This window comes from Artemia franciscana, chromosome 10, assembly GCF_032884065.1.
Source record: "Artemia franciscana chromosome 10, ASM3288406v1, whole genome shotgun sequence".
Lineage (NCBI taxonomy): Eukaryota > Metazoa > Arthropoda > Branchiopoda > Anostraca > Artemiidae > Artemia > Artemia franciscana.
The window spans coordinates 25,661,478-25,675,172 of record NC_088872.1 but is presented as its reverse complement, the minus strand read 5'-3'; the positions used below and the strand labels follow the sequence as shown (position 1 = coordinate 25,675,172).

Genomic DNA, 13,695 nt, shown 5'->3' with positions numbered 1-13,695 from the left:
CTTTTATTCCTTGCCGTCATCAACCCAATCCTAGCAAAAAATTTTCAGTTTGTGACTACTTGTCTGCACCACTGGCGTACACAACCTACATCAGCGACATCAGCTACATCTATCCTCGAGCATTGCTGTCCTGTTTTGGGTTACAAAAGTCAAAACACTCAAGAACTTAGATGTCAGCAGAAATAGAAGATGTTTAAGAACGTACTATTAAAATAATACTTCTACCCTGTTATAGCAACTATGAAACTGCTCTTGAACTCTGAATTTGCCCACATTATTTGCTCAGAGACATGATTTAATAATGAAATCTGAAAAAAACGCTATTAGCAAACGAGAAGCACCGATCTAAAACCCATAAATTGGTCTAGGAGAAATTCAAACTTTTCTTATGATAAGGTAACTGGGATACCATATCTGAGAATGATTGGAGGTTTTTCTTTTCCCCCACAAAATTACAAGCCTGAGAAAACTGCCTGATTTTCAAAAAAGGGGAAAACACCTCCAAAATTGCACCATCAGGTTCAGCATATAAGAGTACCGTACTGTAGCAGCTTCAAGCTCCTATAAGCGAAAATGTGGAATTTTGTTTTTTTCTGCCAGAAAAAATCACTGATGAGTGTTTATTTGTTTTGTTTTCCAGGTGTGATCATATCAAAGTCAGGGTCCTAAAAGATCAGGAGAGGGTGCATGTGAACAGAAACTGAAAGTTCTAGTGCCTCTTTTTGAGTGACCAAAAAGATTGGAGGGCAACTATCCAAACTCCCATGCCACCTTTTTCCCCAAAGTCATCATATCAACATTTTTAGATTGCCATTTTCTTTAGGATAGTTGAAAGATTCAATAACTATCCCTTTAGGGGTTATATGCCCCCACACCCCATGAGAAAAAGGCAGTAAGTTATTAAATTTGCCCATTGCTTGCGTATAGTTTTCTTTATTGGGATGTATAAATACATTTTTGGGAGGGGGGATTTTGTGCTTGACGTGTCTCTACAGGGAGAATTTTCCGTGGGAGGGGTGAACTGTCCAGGGGAAATTTTACACTGGCAAGATTTGACAGAATTCCTATACGAAGTTCTTTTTATTTGTCTTACTTTCTCTATGCCGACTCAACTTTCCATGTGGAAATGTTCTGGGGGAATTGTCTGGGGAAAATTTTCAGCGGGTTTGGATTTCCAGGGGAAATTTTCAAGGAAGGAGGATTTCTGGAGTGGTTTGTAAAAACAAATTAGAAATTGAAGTTTATTCAAATGAAAGTATATTAAGGATATTTTTAAGGCTATATCGTCCACAAGAAATTTTATAGGGGGGGGAGGATTTTCAGCAAGGATTGAATTGTCTGGAAGGAATTTTACGGGGGGAGGGGTGTTACATGGGGGAAACTTTACTTGGAGGAGTTTTCCGAGAGGAGAGGGAATTTTTCATAAAGAGTGAGCCAGATTCACCTACATTATTTGAAAAACGATCAGAAATTAAATAAAAAAAAACAAGTTTTTTCAACTGAAAGTAATAAGCAGAATTAAAACTCAAAATGAAAAGAAACTATTCCATATATGAAGGGGTCACCCCAACTCCTCAATACCTTGCTCTTTACGCTAAAGCTTGACTATTTGTCCCATTTTTTTAAGAACGACTCCTGGAACACAAAGGCCGTTTATTTAGAATATGAAGTTGTTTTTTAATTGCTAAAAACTTTAGCATGAATAGCAAGGCATTGAGGAGGGGGGCAAACCCTGGGGAATAATTTCTATGTGTTTTGAGTTTTAGTAACCAACATAATGGAGGGCTGATAAAATTGGTTAATCATAATTGAAAGGTCCAATAAATGTACCTATGGGGATAACAAGAGCCCAGCCCCGCAGACCCTAGGGAAAGGGCTGTAAGTTTTGCAATTTGTTTGTTGTTTACAGATAGTATTTGATATTGTTTTTTGTTGTTTTTTTTTCAACAAAGAACAAACGGTTATATTGAAAGATATAAAGACATTACCTACAAACCTGAAGCTAATAAACTTGTATGAGTAAACATCACCCTTTACAAAACCCCACATACACAATCACTACCCTCGACAATACCCCCCAATCAACATTTAGCTCACCAACTGTCAAAAAAGCAAGAAGTAAAGCTTCCCACACCTAAGGGCCAACATGTCTTATAGAAAAAGGGATAGTTTTGTTTTAGCCTGAGGTCACCAAACTAGTCGGTTAATCATGGAAATTAACACCACGTGTTCACTAGAACTCTCAGGTAACAACGCGGGTGTAAATTTAAAAATGAAAACAACATTATAAAACAAAATAGACCAGCAATTGGCAATATTTTCACTCCATCATATCTATGTTGAACAAACTCCATGGTTACCTCCCGTTAAAACACAGAGGGCACTATATTGTATAATCTTGTAAGGGGATGAAAGTGTTGTAAAAAACATACTTGAACACGCAAGACAGCTACATAGAAGATATCAGTGAACAAAAGACAAATAGAGTAATCCGATAATATCTTTAGAAAAAAGTGCTCAAGTTTCCTCATCATCCCAACATTTCTTGCAACCTTGCTACAAACACATAGTGTCCTAGAAGCTAAGGTACTTGTCAACAATAAAGATACTCAGTCGAAATATCTTAAGGCAACATATTTTCCCTGAACTGTGTTTTTTTAGTCCAAGATAGTAATTGCTACTTCTACCGTAGATTACATTACAGAATGGGATTTGGTGTGGTTTAGCTAATTTGTTAATCTTCTCTCTATTTTTAATGTTTAACATGCCAGTTTAAAGATTCTGCATAAGCATTTCCTGGCTTTTCGCTGCAACAGTAAAATGCATGTCGTCAGCAAAATAAGGAAAAATAGTTCTGATGCTTCGCAGTCCTTTGATAGTATTTCGCAGGTCTTCTATATATATAAGAAACAAAAGGAGTTCTAAAACAGACCCCTGAGGAACATCGAATGTGACACTTTCAACTTCCAGTTTGATTTCACCAGCACTGACGAACCGTTTTTGATCTTAAAGAAACGATTCCAAAAGACCAAAAAATAAAAAATCGACAAAAACCACAATTCCTCAGCTTCACCAAAAGTATTCCATGGTCCACTGCATCAGAGGCATTTTCACATTGTCAAAAAAAACAAAACAGAAGCAACTTTTCACTCTTGGTCCAGAGCACTGTTCACAAAAAGTGCGAGAAAAAGAATAGCTTGATCCGTTGACATTGTTTTCTGGAATTCAAACTGGGTTTTACAAAAATACTGTTTATTCTCAAGAAAATCAACAATCTATCAATAACCAATTTTTCAAATTTTCTAGATAAAACTGGCAGCAATGAAATAGGCCTATAATCAATCAGTAAATTCCTATCTCCACCTTAAAAAATGGAACAATCCCAGCAATCTTGATAAAATCAGGAAAAACACCAAATTTTAGACAAATATTAAATAAAATCAAAACCTGGTCACATATTTCCAAGAAAATATACTTAAGTACACGTAATGAAAGAAAGTCAGCACATGAAGCATGATTTCTTACATTCCATATTGTGGTACACAATTCACTAGCAGTCTCTGGTTTCAGATAACCAGATACACCACTTTCCTTGGGTCCTCAGAAAACGTTGTCATAAAGTTTGCAATCTGTACACCAACAATAGAAAATAGTCACATACTTTCTACAGCTGAAACATCAGCATTAAAGCTTTCATGTAAAATTTAGCTCTTGGAAAGGCTTACAACTGACTGAATTACTATCCACATTACCTGGGATAACCAAGACTTTCCTTCACTTGAAAATCACTAGTTTCTAAGAAATCAAGTTAGAATAAATACATTCATATTTTGCAGGGCAGTTTTCTGCAAGGGGGAGGGATTTCCTGGGGGGAGGAAATTTTCTGGAAAGGATTTCTTGAAATTCATTTACAGTTCTCTTTTTATTTGTTTTTCTTTCTCTTTGGATGCACAGGCTGAGTGGCTGCAAAAGCAGCCACTCAGCCTGGGCGACGTCTGAGCTTGCTCCAATTGCAATCTCGCATGCCACAGCCGCTATGTCTGCAATGCTTCTTGAATACTTCATGTTGATTGGACTCAAAAAGCGCAAAGCCTCTAGAAAACCATCTTTTCCAGAGGATATTTGTTCTAAATATGGCGAATGCCTGCAAAAAAATGTTTTCGCACATTGACATAGAAAATGGCCTTGTCTTTCAGTGTTGCTTTCTCACGGAGAGATCGTTCTATATTTTCTGAAACTATGGGCTTTTCTGCGAATTTTTCAGCAAGGTTCAAAATTTCTAATGAGAAATTTTCAATCTTGGTCATGAAATCTGGAGTAAAGACCCATCCACAAAGCGTTAGAACTAGTCTTTTGATCTCTGAGTTCAGAACATGAATGAGAGGCTCTTCTTTCTGGAACAGTTGGGTGAAACTTATGAATAGTTCTGCTGAGGCTAGAACAAACTCAAGTTGGGCCTTCATTGTTGCACTTCTGATATAAGCCACAATTTTCAGAAATTTGAGAGTGGACAGAAGTTTCAGACGAGCAAGGGCACGTCCAATTGTCAGCCAGCAGCTTAGACATGCTATATGAAAGCATTCTCTGGCACTCTTACTTTCTTTTGGCACTTTCAATAGTCTTCACAATATGAAGGCCAGCCGTCAAAAAATGAATGCACAAGAATAACAAAGTCGGAACTTTCTTCTCTGAACACCTGAAGACCTTTCAAGAAAGCGTTATGGATTATATGGATGTTTCAAGTATCAATATTCACCATTCCCTTTCCTGTCACTTTCTTCTTTATTATCATTGAAATTATTCCAAATACTTTTGTTGACATTTGGTCCATCACTTCCAAGCGTGATCAGTTTTTCAAGTGGCAGCTGATTCTGCTCAATGGCTGACATAATCTTCCTACACAGATCATCACTTGTCGCGTGGCTCATAAAACTTGTGCATAAAAGTCTGCTCTGGATTTCGTTTCCATATGAGGACCAATATCAAACACATATCTGTAACTCTTTCATACCTGCGTTGTTGGTTGTCATGTCATATTCTAGTACATGATATGACTGAATGTCCTTCACAAGCATTTTCTTACAGTAAGGATGCAGCGCATTGGTGATCAGATACATGAGTTTCTTTGCACATAGGGGCATTTTGTTGGAGACCTTACCAGGGAACATTGCATGGAAGGTTGTGACAATATGGTCTGAAGAGTTAGAAGACATGGAACTCTGTACTGTCTGAAGTGCCCATATTAACTCAGCTTTATAAGTGGCATCACACTCACTAAACATGTTTGTACCAACTAATGGTTTATCCTTGGTTGTTTCATCAACTCCAGATTTTCCATTCAGGTGAAGCTATAGTGGATGTAGTTAAGCAGTAACTGCGGCTTTGTGTCCTGCAGATTGCACATGTTGGTTAACCCCTGAGCAACCCCAGCTGTGCAACCAAAATTTTTCAAGCAGAGTTTACAAAAGAACGAGTACTGGTTGTTCCCAGTCTTACACCATTCACCAATCTTTCTATAGCTGCAATCCGTCTTAGCAAGCCATGAACTATTAAACTTGGTAGGCCCCAAACTGAATTACCAAGCATCACCTACAAAATAGCATCCCAAGATTAAAAGACCATAAAAAGAAAAAATATGGATATGTCCAAAACTGGGCTGTATTTGCATCAGCCTTTAAAATAGCCTTCAGGCAGGAAACACATAAGTTGCAAGAACTCTAGTCTCATTAAGCAGATACTGCTAGCCTGTATACTGATCTTTGCTCATTTTGGACAGGCCCAAAATGACAAAAAAAAACATAGGCTACAAAGTCAACACAACAGCATAGCCCAGGCAGAAGCAGCTTACTAAGCCCAGTACAAAACATTAGTGAAGTTCAAACAGCTCAACAGTTGTAATTAATTATCAATCTACACCAAAAGACTGCATGGTCTACAACAGAGTCAAAAGCAAAAAGAAAAGCACATCTTGGCTTACTTAAAGAGAAGTGAAAATTGCAAATCATGAGCAATGTTCTTAGTGCTCTTCAGCCAAAAATATAGGAATAATAGGATTTTAGCCAAAATATAGGCATTTTATAGGATTGCATTAGAATATAGGGATTTATTGGAATTTATAGGCGAGTCTGAATGCTGATATATATATATATATATATATATATATATATATATATATATATATATATATATATATATATATATATATATATATATATATATATATATATATATATATATATATATATATATATATATATATATATATATATATATATATATATATATATATATATATATATATATATATATATATATATATATATATATATATATATATGACTATGATGATTGCAAGGTCTTAGGACAGGCCCAAATTAGCCCTAGTGAATCAACAATGCAAGAAGATTTAGATGAACTATGTAGTTGGTTATCTGAGTGGGATTTGCTGTTCAATGTATCAAAGTTCAAAGTCCTGCATCTTGGACATGACAACCTTACCATATTGGAGATGATGCACTTGAAGCTGAAAGTGAGCAGAAGGACCTGGGGGTTATTTTCAAGGCCAAATTCAAGTTCCACAGCCACACATGAGCTCAATTTACTAAAGAAAACCAAACTCTAGGGCTCATGAAACAAATATTTACCACCAGGAAGATATGTGTGGTCAAGAAGCTGTACAAAGCTATTATACATCCATACCTGGAATTTGGAATGACCCTAAGTGTCTCCACATTATAAAATGATGTTAAAGCACACAAGAGTGTCCAAAGACAAGCAACAAAGCTTATACCAGCTTTGCAAGACAAGCCATATGATGAATGCCTTGTATCCCTCAAACTTTCCACCATAGTCTATTGAAGGAAAAGAGGAGAAGCAATTGCTAGTTGTAAACTGCTAAAAACAGTCTCTCAAGTCAACTTTTCTCCTCATCCCTCTCATATACAAGAGGTCACACAAAGAAGCTGAAAGTTCCTCATCACCATCAACATTAGCACCAGCACTTCTTCTCTGTACATCCTGTCCCTAACTAGAACAGCCACTCTGAAGCCACCATCCAGTCCCAAAGCAAAGATGTGTTCAAGAAAGGAGTTAATCAGGACTGGGCAAATGCAGAATGTAGGCTAACCTGGGATGCCAAACCATAGTCACATCCCACCACCAGCAAGATGTTCCACAGGAGACTCATCACAACCTTATCTTGCTGGACTTGCAGCTTAAGGTAAAACTGTACAGTGAGAAAAACTGTTATTTAATCTGCTTCAGGAATGATAAATATTATGGTGATTAATCTTATAAGTGAAATGTTTTTTTTCAAAAAAGTTTTGCAGGAATTTTTAAACAAGCCCCATTCCCCTCAAAAATTGCATCACAGCAAAACAAAGAGTAAACCTCTGTTGAAAATCCTAAACAAGAAAATTAAAGGGTTCATTATGTACAACAAGGAAAATCATATTATTAAATGGGTACCATTGATCTCTTTTTTTAATTTGTTCTACTTATGTTTTATATAGCAAGGCACTGAAATGTCAAAAGAGTTGTTGATGTGCTTATTTTCTTCCTACCTAAATTACATGAAAAGCATAAATTTACTGACTGTTACAGTATAAGCTTTGAATTGGGGATATTGAGAAGGAAACAGGTTAAGAATAACAATTTAAGAGAGCATATAGGCTATTCAAGTCACTTCCACTATACTTTATCCCTAGCCCCTATTGTACAAATATATGGCCTAAACTATATGTTTCCAATGTACTTTGCAATGTGTCACTCTTGTTTCAACCTGTTGTAGCTTACCCAAAAATTCAACCAACATTGACAAAATCAAAGAAAAGAAAAACATGTGGGAATTGCCAACTATAATTTTTATACATATTATAAAGCAAGAATTGTTTCCTTCTCAATAGCCCTAATTCTAGGCTTATACTGCTATTGGCAAACCACTTTTAGCCTAGGCTAATTGCTTGATATGTTCCTTTTTGAAGCTTCAAACCAATATATTTACTGAGGTTTTTGCTGACATGAATGAAGCAAGTTTTAGACTGGAAGCCAGATTGCAGCTCAAAGATGGTGAAAATAGCCTAGGCCTACAGCATTAGGCTGCCTAAATTAAAATACACCATAGCTCAAAAAAATATTAATTCAGCCTGGGCTGGTTCCTGGATAGGCTTTCCCTAGCTTAGATCTAGCTCAAATCCCGGAAACTACCTTACCAGAATCTGCTATCTATAAAAGGCAAGCCTACATAGGGCTATTGCCTAAACTTGATACTTAAGTAGGAATTAAAATAACTTTCACATGTCCTAATTCTGGCTACATATAATCTGTGTATGACCTACTTTCATAAGACCTGTTAACCCATGTTGCTTTGCAAAGACAGAAAGAAGTCATCACATCCAGGCTACTAGTTTAGCCTAATTAGTAGTTATTGAAGGAAAAATTTACCTTTTTTAGATACTTTTGTATATTCTACCGAGATATTTCCGAAAAAATATATAAATGATTGTAGAGACAAATACACACGGCTTTTGCCCTCTACAATACGCCTATAAGCAATTAGGGCTGTCATCAACTAAATCGCATGTTTCATCGTTTGAAAACATTGCTCATAAAGTCGAAAAGGAAAAACTGTATGATAGATGGCTATCTGAGCAGAGTTACCAAAGTGGTTTGGTTTCATATCGCCATTTTTTTTTTTTTTACTTGTAACACAAATCACTGAACATGAGAGTGTAAAATGGTCTATGATTGCTCCGGTATAAAGAAAAGACTAATTAGAATCAACTAAATATTTTGCTTGCTTGCTTAGGCAGTATGGAATCAGGCAAAGGATCTCCGCTCAAATTTTCCAAAAAAGGAATTTTTAGCTTACCCATTGAACTTCTTTTACCTATTTATCCACCGAGTGGTCCTAGAATTTCGCGAGAGGGCTCATTCTAACAGAAATTAAAACTTCTAGTACCCTTTCTAAGTTACGAAAAAAATTGGATGGCAACTAGGCCCCCTCCCAAGCTCATTTTTCCCCAAAGTCACCGGATCAAAATTTTGAGATAGCTATTTTGTTCAGCAAAGTCGAAAAATCCAATAACTATGTCCTTGAGGACGATTAAATCCCCCACAGTCCCCGGGGGAAGGGATTCAAATTATAGACTTTGCCCATTGTTTACATATAGTATTAATTATTGGGAAGTACATTGACGTTTCCAGGGGGAATTTTTCTGGTGGTGGGAGAGGGGGCTATGTGAAAGGATCTTTCCATAGAGGAATTTATCTTGGAGGAAGATAATTTCCATCGAGAGGGCGCTGGATTTTCCAGTGTTATTTTAATAAACAATAACAAATTAAACAAAAAAACAAGTTTGTTCAACTGGGAGCAAAGAGGAACATTAAAACTTCAAACAAACAGAAATTATTACGTATATGAGGGATTCCTCCCCTCCTCAACACCTCACTATTCGCAATAAAGTAATTTTAGTAATTTCAAACGAGCTATTTATTCTAATTAAATGGCCTTTGTGATTCAGGGAGTCATTCTTAAAGAATTAGAACAGAATTGGAACTTAAGTGTAAAGAGAGATGTATTGACGAAGGGGCGAAGTCCTTCATAAGCGTAAGAAAATATACGAATATAAAAGTTCGTTACGTAAGTTAATTTGTAAATTACGTGTATTTATTACTAATAAAAATGTTTGTAAATAAAATAAAAGCTTTAGTGGCCTTTTTAAGTAACCAAAAACAATTGGAAGGTAACTAAGCCGTCTCCCATGCCCCTTTTTTCTTAAAATCGTCCGATCAAAATTTTAAAAAGTCATTAGCCGAAAAAAGTAAAATTAATATGTAAACTTCGTTTTAATAATTCATATACAGTGAGCCAAAATCAAAACCTGCATTAATTCAAAAACTTTCAGTAATTAAATTTCAAAGAATAATTTTTTCAACTGAAAGTAAGGAGCAACATTACAACTTAAAACGAACAGAGATAATTACGTATATGAGAGGGTTTGTTCCCATCTCGATGCCCCGCTCTTTAGGCTGAAGTATTTTTTGTAATCTCAAAAGAGCTATTTATTCTAATTAAGCCTTAGACTATGTAGTATCATATTGTTGCATATTATCTACTAAGGTGTGGGCCCATAAATTCTCTTTTGGAAAAAAAGGCTAACTAAGCCCAGAAAAAAGGTCTCTAGGACCATGTTTTGAAAAAAGGGTTTTCACATGACATGAAGGAACATTAAGTAAATTTTGATGTAACCAATAACCTCCCTTCAGTGGAAGGAATTAATCTTATATTAAATAAAAAAAGCAAGTTTTCTAACTGAAAGTAAGGAGGAACATTAAAATTTAAAACGAACAGAAATTATTCTGTATTGAAAAGGGGATGTCCCTTCCTCAAAGCCCTGCACTTTACGCTAAAGATTGACTCTTGCTCACAACTCTACTTTTTAAAACAATAAAAAACTTTATCGTAAAGAGCAGGACGTTGAGGAGAGGATAGCCCCTTGCATATACAGAATAATTTCTGTCCATTTTAAGTTTTAATGTCCCTCCTTACTTTCAATATAAAAAAGCGTTTTTTTATTTAATTTCTCAATGTTTTTGAATTAATACTGCTTTTGATTTGGGCTTACTGTACATGAATAATTAAAAGACAATTTGGATATTAATTTTACTTTATTTGGCTAAATGGCTTTCTCAAAGTTTTGATCTGACGATTTTGAAAAAAAGGGTGGAGGAGGGGGCTTAGTCGCCCTTCAATTTTTTGGTTATTTATAAAGGCCACTAGAGCCTTTAATTTTATTTCCGAACGTTTTCATTAGTAATAAATATACGTAACTTACAAATTAGCTTACGTAACGAACTTGCATATTCCTATATTCGCCCCCTCGTCAACACCTTACTCTTTACACTTAAGTTCAAATTTTGTTCCAATTCCTTAGGGATTACTCCTGTATCACAAAGGCCGTTTAATTAGAATATATAGCTCTTTTGAAATTACTAAAATACTTTAGCCCAAAGATCGTGGCATTGAGGTGGGAACGAAACCCCTGATATACGTAATAATTTTTGTTCGTTTTAGTTAGGTGGTCTCAATTGAAAAGGCCTCACTTACTGAAACAGAAGAAGAAGGACTCCTAAATATTAGAGGATTTGCTTTAAATGTTTTGAGGTTTAGGTATTATGTTTGCTGTTTCTTTATTCCGAGAAAGCTAGGCTAATCATCAATACAAATAATTGCTCTAAGGGTTAATGTGTACAAGATACCATAACTGATAGGCCTATAGTCTAGGGACAAAATGAATGCACTAGGCCTACTTGATCTGTTTTTGTCTTCAAGTAGGCCTATTGTATGCCAATCACTACAATCAAATCCCCCTTCTAGTGATTCCTTACATAGCCCAACAATTATTCAAAAAGACTAAAACAATAAATAGGCCTATTCACTTTCTAATTTAATAATCAGGAGGAGCTTTTGTCTATCTAGGGAAGCAGCTGACTAAGATGAGCAAAAATTTCAGGAATAAATCTAGAGCCTCAGTGTTCTCCTGGGAAGGTATTTTAAAATAGCTGCCTCCACCCTTCCCCTTCTTAAGGGCACTGTCCTTTAATAATCTCTTACAATTGCATTTTAAAGGCTTAAAGAGGAACCTCAGAACACAGATCTATTGCTGTACAAAACTTTAAGACACTTCTGGCAATTAAGTTCTTTATAGCACAGATTTATAACAGCCTAGTTTAAAGATTTATAACCTTGAATTCTTCACTTTAAGAGAAAAGCCTAGTAATTATATATACAATTCCATAACTGACACAATGGCAGGACAATTACCTTAAATTACCTTAAATCGCAGCTTGGAGCAATATAAAGATTTTTTCTTGCAGAAACTCCAGAGCTGATAACACATGACACATAGTTGAATACATATGCTTGACTAGTGGTTTGATGTTGCTGATTTGAGTGCTTCCCAGTTATACTTCCATTCTTTTTTTTACCATTTGTTGTCAAGATGGTTCTTAAAGCTGTCTGTGGTTTGGGCAGCAATGGTATCTGGCAGTAATTTGTTCCAGAGGTTGGCAACACGGTTGGTAAGAAAATGGGTGCATTGCCGCTTTGAGGAGAAATGCATGGATAACTTCAAGTTATGTCCCCTTGTACAAGAATCCTGAGATGCCAGAGGAAGAAGACCAGGAACTGCCTTTGAATTAATAAGTTTATGAACCAGAATGGCATCACCCTGTCTTCTTCTATAAACCAGACTTGGGAGTTTCAGCTTGCATAGCCTTGTAGGGTAAGGGAGCTTATGCAGTCCAATCACCATCTTAGTAGCTCTTTTCTGGACATCTTCAAGAATTTTAGCATCTTTTTTGAAAAAGGGGGATGCAAGGACCATGCCTGTCTCAAGCCTTGGCCAAACAAGTCCCTTATACAAAAGGCTCAGAATTTTAGGAGAATGGGAGGAAATTGTTCTTTTTATGAGCCCTAGTGATGAGCTAGCTGATGCTGCTGCCTTCTTTGCATGAGTGCTAAATTTAAGATCATTGTCAACAATTACTCCTAGGTCACATTCTTCCAACACTGGAGAAAGAAGCTGACCGTAAAGAGAGTAAGTTGTATTGATATTCTTGTGCCTTAAGTGTAAAACATGACATTTTGACACATTGAAAGTGAGTAGCCAAGATTTTGCCCACACACTAAGGAGATAAAGGTCATTTTGAAGTTGGGAAGTATCTTCAAGAGTGCTAGCTGGACCATTTACCTTAGAATCATAAGCATATAATGTCATCCTGCTTTTAAGTGCTAGAAGAGCATCAAGCCAAAACATCACTTGAATCTTTTCTTATGACCTCTCTAAATAGGCCTATTATCAGTTTACTGGCATATGCCCTTGCCCTCTTATTATAAAGCAAGAATGTCAGTTTTTTAGAGTTTTCTTCAGCTTTTATGTATGTTTTGTGCTAAATAGAGCATTGGGGGGGGGCATTTTCAAGAAAATTGATTATTATAGATCAGAGAGCACAAACAAAAAAGAATTGAGTAGTGTGTAATAACTGACATTGTCCCTATGTCAGTTATATAATCTTGTATCACCAAAACCCTGATATAGCTTAAGTTCCTGGTGGGATTACAAGAATTAGAATTTCAAAAGCTGGAGCCAGCAAAAAATTTCATTGTAGGCCTATTGCATGTGTGAATAAATGTTTGTTCTTTTTTATATGAGTTCACTTACAACTTCTAGATTGCTAGTCCTAGGTAAAAATGTCATCATTTTTTTTTTAGCTACCACTTTTATCTGCTAGGCATAATTATCAAAACATGGCAAGCTTATGGAAAGAAGATAAGGGTTTTTGCAATATTTATTTTATAGCCACATAATTCTTGAACCTTATAAGGTTAAGCAAAGGTACTTTAAGGCTCAAAACAATTTTTATTATGCCTAATTTAAGCTTTAGATTTATTTCTGAAGATTTGACTTCCAAAAAACAAAGATTGTCTAACTTTAAGAGATCAAAAGTTGGACAGTCATTGCATAACTACATAGAGACATGTTTTCAGAAATAAAACTTTCAATACATATTACTGAACCTGGTTAATAGGTTACTATAAAGCTATTTGTTGATCTGAAGAATCATATAAATAAACTACTAATAATTCAGACCCTACATCTTTGTGTTTTTTGTTTTTTTTTTATAATTATTGCA

General features: G+C 35.7%; 3 protein-coding genes across 4 annotated transcripts in view; 1 reads left to right on the top strand and 2 right to left on the bottom strand.

The window, feature by feature from the left end:
- The window catches only part of LOC136031977 (alpha-1,3-mannosyl-glycoprotein 2-beta-N-acetylglucosaminyltransferase-like), a 61,712-nt gene extending 53,101 nt beyond the window's left edge, over positions 1 to 8,611 (bottom strand). For both annotated transcript variants that reach the window (XM_065712011.1, XM_065712012.1), the window contains exon 1: positions 8,443 to 8,611. The gene's annotated coding sequence lies outside the window, so the exon portion shown is untranslated. The remainder of the gene's footprint in view (positions 1 to 8,442) is intronic.
- Positions 1 to 10,918, bottom strand: part of LOC136031983 (transmembrane GTPase Marf-like) — a 503,142-nt gene extending 492,224 nt beyond the window's left edge. Inside the window, exon 1 of the mRNA XM_065712044.1 lies at positions 10,905 to 10,918. The gene's annotated coding sequence lies outside the window, so the exon portion shown is untranslated. The remainder of the gene's footprint in view (positions 1 to 10,904) is intronic.
- A 115-nt stretch (positions 10,919 to 11,033) lies between these two features.
- Positions 11,034 to 13,695, top strand: part of LOC136031976 (WD repeat-containing protein 37-like) — a 41,201-nt gene continuing 38,539 nt past the window's right edge. The window contains exon 1 of the mRNA XM_065712010.1: positions 11,034 to 11,051. The gene's annotated coding sequence lies outside the window, so the exon portion shown is untranslated. The remainder of the gene's footprint in view (positions 11,052 to 13,695) is intronic.